At 45.0% G+C, this 8,225-nt stretch overlaps 1 long non-coding RNA gene across 1 annotated transcript; it reads right to left on the bottom strand.

The window, feature by feature from the left end:
• Positions 1–798: 798 nt before the first annotated feature.
• LOC144135379 (uncharacterized) lies at positions 799–8,019 on the bottom strand. Its single transcript, XR_013315485.1, has 3 exons — positions 7,955–8,019; positions 3,327–3,460; positions 799–853 (listed from the first exon to the last, which is right to left on the bottom strand). It is a non-coding gene; the product is annotated as an uncharacterized LOC144135379 (long non-coding RNA).
• Positions 8,020–8,225: the final 206 nt, after the last annotated feature.

The raw sequence follows: 8,225 nt of genomic DNA, 5'->3' as shown, positions 1-8,225 counted from the left end.
GCAACAAAAATGCGTCTTTTGCTGTCGAACAAACATCGGATTGCCAGAAAGGGTCACAGATGTGATTTTACTTAAATTGTTGAAGCGCGCTGTGCTCAGTGTCCAGTTCAAAATCGGCTCCCTTATCAACTATGCGTTGTCAAGTTTCTTTTAAAGTGTGTCCTTTTCATCCGGGATTTCCACTCAGTTATATGAAACATGTCTCTGTTTTCAACATGCGCCACGGGCCTTTTATCAAGGATTGCGGCTGAACGTTATGAATAAAATAGACACTTTCTGCTACTTTCTTCACCTCTAAAGCAATAAACAAAGGCCCTAACGTAATACGCTGGCGGCTAGCTCAAGTATTAGTCTACAAAACTAAGACTGCATATAATTGCCTTTCAACTTAGATATTTAGACAGATGTATTGAAACTGAACTAAAATTGTATTGCAAACCATAGCGTGATAGTTGCGAACGATTAACCATTTTGGGCACAAAATAATAGAAGAAAAAAAAAGCTTAATTTCAGATCTCATCAGGACTAAAGAAAAGCTGAATGGATTTAAATGTCTAATTAGCCCCTTCCACCGTTGCGTCGTAGCTTAAAACTCACTATATGATCCAAAACGCGCAATGGCTTAGCCCTAATCCTTAAACCATCGCTGAACCTCATTGGGCGGGGATAAATGCATTTTCATTTCCGGCGCACTCCTGTAGCAGTTCTTCACTGCTGAAACAAATCCTCACGTGATTTGCTCAGTGGTTAAGTAATTAACAAAACAGTACAAGTTGTAAACCCACCATCGTAGAAAGCCGTGAAAGTGTCAGGTTCATCGGAGACTCGAGCAGTGACCTTGTTCACGCGCCATCTAAAATCGGTTTTCCGAATTAAAACAACATACAGCATTTTAGAAAAACAGATATAATCGAAACATCTTTTCAGCACTCGCCTAATATAATGCGGCAAATAAAGACCACAGCATTCTCTAAAGCTCGAAAGCATGTAATCCCTTCATGTGTGTCACATGGCAGAGATTATAGCACTAACACAGACTTGGACGCGAGAAAAATGCTGGTGGGCTATTTAAGCTAGCTAGTTAGTGAACTCGTGAATGCTAAAAACATTTTGTCGGAGCTAACAGCAGCTGACGACCTTCAGTAACAAGGCACCAGTGTCACCCACTACAACATAGAAAATTACATAGCTTACACAGTCAATGCAAACAAATGTGGTTGCATTTCACGTGAAAAGAAAGATAATTAGGACATGTTCCTAGGCTGTGAACGCTGAGCATAAGAACGCAGTGTAAATATTCGCGGCATCAATACACCTTCACCTCTTAAATAAAGCTCCGTCTAATACTAAGACAAAAACAAAGAGTAGATGAAAAATGGTAATCACGAAAGCACTAGTGTTCATATCTCAGGGTAATACTGTCTAAAGCGCCGAACATATCCGGCTGTTTACGCGACGCCGCTGAGGTGTTGATGGTCTATCAGTGGTGAGCCGGAACCGGCGTACCAGTTCACCCAGGCGTCAAAAAATCTGGTAGGCCCTTCAAAAAAGCCGCAGATAAACTATGAGCTTGATGGCTGAATTCGTGACCAGCACTACTTCCCAGCTAACAACATGACATCACTCGTGGCAGGCGCTAAATATAAAGCAGCACCACAAAGAATTCAGAAAGAATTGTTGCGAGTTGCATCTCCCTCAACCCCACTACATTTTTAAACGATGTCAAACCCATTCAGAGAACCTAGACGACCGTGACTGTATCCTCTCTCTGGTATACTCCTTTAATATGGCAAAAAACTTGTTATCTGTGGCGCGTTCTTTACGTCAAAATTTTAATTTTCGAATTTGACATATGCTTGAAGGGAGTTGAACTTATTGCACACCTTCCACCGCAGGTCACGCCTAGAGCTCTTCTTGGTATTTTGGAAATTTTTCTGTCGCTGTCTCTATCGTCCCATCACACGTGGCGAATTATCCTCCAAGAAATGAGATTGTTACAGCAGAGTTTTCTTTCGAAAAAAAAACGACAAATTTTTTAATTTTTCTTACCGCGGGTGAGGGAAACCTACAACCGTTAGGAGGCTCCCTCCTGCTATATTGTTTGTCTTGGGATTGAGCGCGCACTGACCGTGATGCCATGATCACCCCTGCACAAGCTTCCAGTCTCGCCACTCGTGCCACCTTTTGCGGTCTTCGGATCGGACGCGCTGGCGACGGAGATCGTTAACCGTTAAGAAAATCTTCTCGTTTCCTGCAGTGGCTCGGATGTGAGAGCCCCATAAAACAGAGCCGGAACACGCTCCAGTGGTGCTGCTGTACCGCACCGTGAAGGATGAGATTACGGAAGGCAGGAAGGGGACCGAGATTTAAGAAAACAGAAATTTGACGCTAGGTCTAGCTTAGAATCCTGGTGAGCTCAAAACGCGCAGATGCAGAAATTTTTATGGCCAAACTAATACACTTGTACTGACACCGTACACTGACCAGATATTAGAAAAAATTCACGTCCTGTTGGGCAGTATTTACTTCGTTTTAGAAATGTTCCGTCAATACGTGCACTTATTCATCGCGATTATTTGAGATTTTATTATTTTCAATACGTTTCTGGACTTGTAACCTCAAGAAAATCGGACTGCATCAATTTAGTTTTTGTTTCGTTTATGGCTTATGAGGGTTTAACGTCCCAAAGCGACTCAGGCTATGAGAGACGCCGTAGTGAAGGGCTCCGGAAATTTCGACCACCTGGGGTTTTTTAACGTGCACTGACGTCGCACAGCACACGGGCCTCTAGAATTTCGCCTCCATCGAAATTCGACCGCCGCGGCCGGGATCGAACCCGCGTCTTTCGGGCTAGCAGCCGAGAGCCATAACACCTGCTGGTAGTTTTTGTTCTCTATTGCTTATTTCAAAATTGTAGATTGTGTAGTTGATCGTACAGAACCGATACATTTGCTGGAAGGGCGCCACAGTGGAGGGCTCTAGCTTAATTTGAACCACGCGGCGTCCTTTAACCGGAGTTAGCGTTCACATCACATGGGAATTTTCGTCTGAGATCCTCCATCGATTCTTGAAATTAAGTAGGGCTACATATTTAGTCGAATACACAGAAAGACAAGACAGGATGGGCGCTGAATGTCGTGTATGTCTGCGTATTCGTCTAATAATGTATCGCTGCTTAATTTAATGAAAACAAAAATGCATCACCAACTAGCCCCGCAACGAGTTTTATTAAGCAAACGTTGCTCCATCGAACGACTTCATGCTCCAACGAATGGCTTCACGGCATGCTTGCCATGAAGCATTTAGTATATAGGTAATAGACGTACCCGCTCTCCTCTTTTGAATACCGCAGAAACAAAGTATCCTCTCCATATTTTAGGATATCGATATCATATTTGCATGGATCAATGTTGGGTCCAGTGGCGCAGTAGATCCATATGGGGACCGGCCCACTGTAAAACTTTTAAAAGCAGGATGCACATTACTGATTCAGTTTTATTTTACTATTATACAGAGAGTTTCATCTCAGATTTTACACAACGCTTAAAGATAGGATTCTTGAGTGAGGAGAGTTAACGCTTTTTTCGCCTTAGCATTGTAAGCGGTGAAGTACATCTGAGTAGTGCTAAGATCTCCTAACTAGCAGGCTGGACAACTATTACTGATTAGTTAACTTTCTACTATTACTGTTAGGCAAATAAGACTGGAGACCTGCCCGTGGCCTCACACTACCAGATTCAGGCCGGGGTAGTTTCGGCTACTAGGCTTTGTTCTGGTGGAACGCAAGCGGTCAGAGTCGGACAGCTGGATCCCAGTCCGTGGGGTAGCCACTACCCAGATAGCGGGCTCTCCTCGACACTGTGCGCGTGACGCAGCACACGACACTGTGCGCGTGTCGCAGCACACGATGCCCGTAACCCGTGTGCGGAGCCAGGTCCGGAGTTTACGGACTGAGAATCCAGCTCAAAAGCAGAACGGCTGCTTGAAACTGAATAAGCCAATCCTCTCGTTCCGAGGGGCGTACGACCCAGCTGCAGACGCGTTAGTTTCCGATTCCGAAGCGCTCGGTGCCACGAGGTGGGCATGCGGTTGGGCGAGCCAAGCTTGGGTTTTGGGGAAGTCGGCCTTAGGCCTGAAGACCGCAAAAGTCGCACAGTTATTAGCCCAATCGGGAGGCGAGTAAGCGAGTTGCGGTTAGCAGACCTGATGAAATCGCAGGATGATATCAAGCTCCTGAATACCTCCGCAGGCTCAGCAAAGGCTGTTTCGCTTCCATGCCCGTGCATATATGAATACCTTGTCGTAGCACAAGATGCGAACTGCGGACATCAAATGAGATTCTTGGGTATTGTAGTCAGGAGGTAAGAGTTGAACAGATTATGTCAGAGGTGAACGCCGCTGGTGCGACGCCGCGGAAACCGTGAAAGGGTTCCTGCTGTGAGTGAGTATCTTGGAGTAAGAGCCGAAGAACCAAATGGGTGCCGCGAAAGTTTGCCACCTTAGTAATGTTGGACGGTCGGGGTGGCGCAACCTGGCTTGGGGGAGGATCTCGATTGAGACTCTGTTAGGTTACCTTATCTTGGGCGGATGAAGACCCCGAAAACATTCTCTGTGGTATGGAAGTACGCTTTGAGGCTGAGGGCCGCCCTATCGGTTGAAATTTGAGTGCTAGCCCTCTACAGAAGCTTTGGAAGGAGCTCAATGGGATCAGAAATACGAAAACATTCCAGTGTCCCCAATCACTCCTAATTCCCAGAACCCCACCCATATTCTCTTTCCCCATTCCCACATCCCATGCCAGCCTGCTACTTCCTACAGGGGAGATCAGGGGAGTCTCCCCGGGTCCGCTCCTGCGGCGGTGGGCCGCTCTAGTAGCCATCGCCACATTGATTTCTTTCCGCCTTTGTCTGCAAAATTGCAATTGCCCAAGGGCCATATCGTTTCAATTGAAATTATACCCGCGATATTTTAGAGGTGCGGGACAGGCTTTTTTTCTGATTCCTTTTAACGCTTCAATATATATTATACATACGTTATGACACCTCCACTGGGGGGGGGGGGTGGGGGTGGAGAGGGGGAATCGGCTGGCCTAGACGACTCATGGCGACCTGACAGCATTTCTACTCTTGACGGGTGTCAAGCCCTTAATTTGACCTGTACTAAAGTTTGCTCTCTCGAATTTACCGCCGCCTGCTTCTCCATCATCTTTAAGCAGCGCGAAACACAGGACAAGAGGAAGAAACACGAGACGACACGAGCGCTATTCTAAGAATTGAACTTTTATTTTCGAAGGGTTAGTTATATAGGCAACAAAAGCAAGAACCGTAAAAAACACACAAAAAACCCAAAACATAAAATCTCGATAGTCCGTAAAACCGCACATGCTCGCAGCGGGAGGTTAATCGCCTCATTTTAACAAAGCACACCAGCAATCTTAACACATGACATGCACCCAGCTATCACCCAGTCGCCACACTTTCCCCGAGAGTGTGAGTCTCTTTTTCCACAAGATTGATAGAAGGCGAAGCGACACAAGTTTCATACTCCTGCCTTATAAGAAAGGCTTCAACTAACTCCCTGCAGGTCCGATCTGGGTGACTAAACAAGATATTTGTCCTGTCCGAATGGGGGAAACAATCTTTACATTTTCGGCAGTGCACAGCAAGGTTCGACGAAACTGCCCCTTTTACTGATCTTCGATGTTCAAACAGCCGCTCGTTTAGGGGCAGTTTTGTCGAACCTTGCTGTGCAAATCACAGCAAGGTTGATGCTTTCAACTTAGTAATTTCTCGAAGTACACGAGCTCGCAATGGCCACGTGCGGCGTATTCAGAGATATAGTTTGCCACTGTGTATTGTATATATGGTTAGTAGTAAACAGAAAGCGTTTCTGCGGATGATTTATACGCTAGGCATTGAATAAAATAGGAAGTTTCTGACACTCTGCTCTAGCCAGAATGATTTTACTTTGGGGCAGTAGTCAGGGGAAGTGCTGGCGTTGTTTCGGCGGAGCAGACGTGCGCTCACTGTCTGCTGACATGCACGTACCGCCCTGTGCGAAAAGTAGGGACAGCGTCATGTCCCCGATCTCCTCTGTTTCGATTGAGCGCTGTTTTAGCCGCAGGATCACGCACCAGCCAGGCCGACTTCTCTCCCCTTGATAAACTAGTCGATTTAGTTAAAACGTTTGATTTCTGGAATTATTTTCTTTCTTAGCTGTCTGGTCTTCTGTTTCGTGACGAAAAATGATAGCAAAATATTCAGTAGAAATTTATAACCTACGCTTTCTAAATGTGTGGTCGTCGAAAATTGTGGAGTAATTTCCTTGATTTCTTGAGGGTTTCTTTGATTCCAGTGCCGCATTTTTTTGACGAAAGCTCAAGCGAAGAGGCCGTAAACGTGGGAATAAACGTTAAGGTTCGATTTCTGGCCTTTCACATTCTGCGATTGGCATATCCCACACCCTCGTAATTTCGTAACGCATGCGAATATAATGATTCTGTTTGTCGCAAATGATTCCTGAGGCATTGAGGAGTGTAATAAATATCTCATTTTTTTTCCTACACGTGGAGTACTATGTTAGTCATTTTGGTAAGAAACGTTTTTTTTTTATAACTATGCATGCATAAGTACATGATCATTTAAAAAAGAACTTATGGCGTCGTCATAAAGAACAAAGCTCTGTGAGCATGCTGGAATAAGAAATTTGCGCGCTTTCTGCTCAATTATTTGAGACATTGAGGTAACTTGACGACAGCGTTAATTATAATTACCCAAGCACTGCACCAGATATAGCTAAAAATAAATTACATTACTGAAACTAGCGTAGCAATTTCATATTTGCACCAAATTTAGTTACATATCGCATTCATAAATAACGAAAACACTTTTCATTTCCGCGTCCCCTGTCAATCTCGCCACGTGTCTGTTAATAGCACGCCTGCGGCTGCTTCTTTCCAAACAAGCTTCGCTATCCTGTACTACCTCATGAAACATGACATATGCATGATGCAGTGAAAAAAGCATGGGGATTTTAGCACACTTAAGGTACGCTGTTCTAAGCACGCCATCGTTGCCGCGCAAGAATTTACCAGACTTCTTTCTACTCGTATCAAATAATTACGTCGGCCATATTGAAAAAAAACACTTTCAAGTAAATATCAAATGCCATAAAGCGTGCCATTAAAACATGCTGTTCTATTAACAAAAGAACTCATACCTTGGGGGCGAGTGAACCTGCCGGCACCCCGTGCAGACCGGCTCAAGGTGATAAATACATGTGCAGCCACATATGTGCTTTTTTTTTCCTTGCGCAGTTATAAGCGCACTATGCTGATGTTCAGGTGAATGGACGCAGTAACTTGCATGCTATTAAGTAGATTGAGTGGCACTGCTGATCGACTCCCAGACTTCGCGCTTTACTACCGCAGCCAATTTCCTGTTAGCCATTTTCCTAATGCGGTATTTATCTGCGGGAAACTTATCGAGGGTCATTTAAATTTGCTTTCATGTTACTACGCTACTACGCGGATCCAACAGTGACGCAGCTGGTAAATGCATGCTGCTTCTGCAGTGCGCAGGCATGATGCAGCCGCCGGTAGCTACGGCAGCTGCGGTAGGCACCGGCTGACGGAACCTGTTTTGCCTACCATGCGAAAGTCGCTGCTGACATCAGCGCCACCGCATCTTCCTGACGTCGCGGGGTGAAGGAGGTCTATCTAATGCAAGGACTCCATTAGAAGGAGCATTAGAAGTAGGATAGGAGCATTAGAAGTACCCTGTCTTTATGCCCACAGTTATGAGTTATGAGTCGCAAAATAGTAACGGGTTCCATTCGTATGACAGCATTTAGAATACAGGTCCAATAATTAAAATAATATGAGAAAGCAATGCTTTCCCTCGTCATGCCGTGCACCATTTATACAGCTTGGCATGGAAGAAAAAAAGAAAGTCACCTCTTTCAAACCAATGTTGCTTGTCTTCGTTGATCTCAGTGCATCAAAAACAGCTCTTGCCTGCATCGCGAGGACCAGCAGGGCAATCACAGCCGCTGGAACACTTTTTGTCTCCATTGCAACCTCCCTCAAGACAGTCGCTCACAAATGTGCTCGTATATGAACCCTCTATTTATATTAACTCCCTCCTCAACTGATTCATGCCTACGCAGGATGGGTTGCTATTTGTAAATGAAAAAGTGACGTGTGCTTTTTTTATGCTTTTTTGCTG

This window comes from Amblyomma americanum, chromosome 5 (assembly GCF_052857255.1).
Source record: "Amblyomma americanum isolate KBUSLIRL-KWMA chromosome 5, ASM5285725v1, whole genome shotgun sequence".
Lineage (NCBI taxonomy): Eukaryota > Metazoa > Arthropoda > Arachnida > Ixodida > Ixodidae > Amblyomma > Amblyomma americanum.
This window is presented reverse-complemented; position numbering and strand designations above follow the sequence as displayed.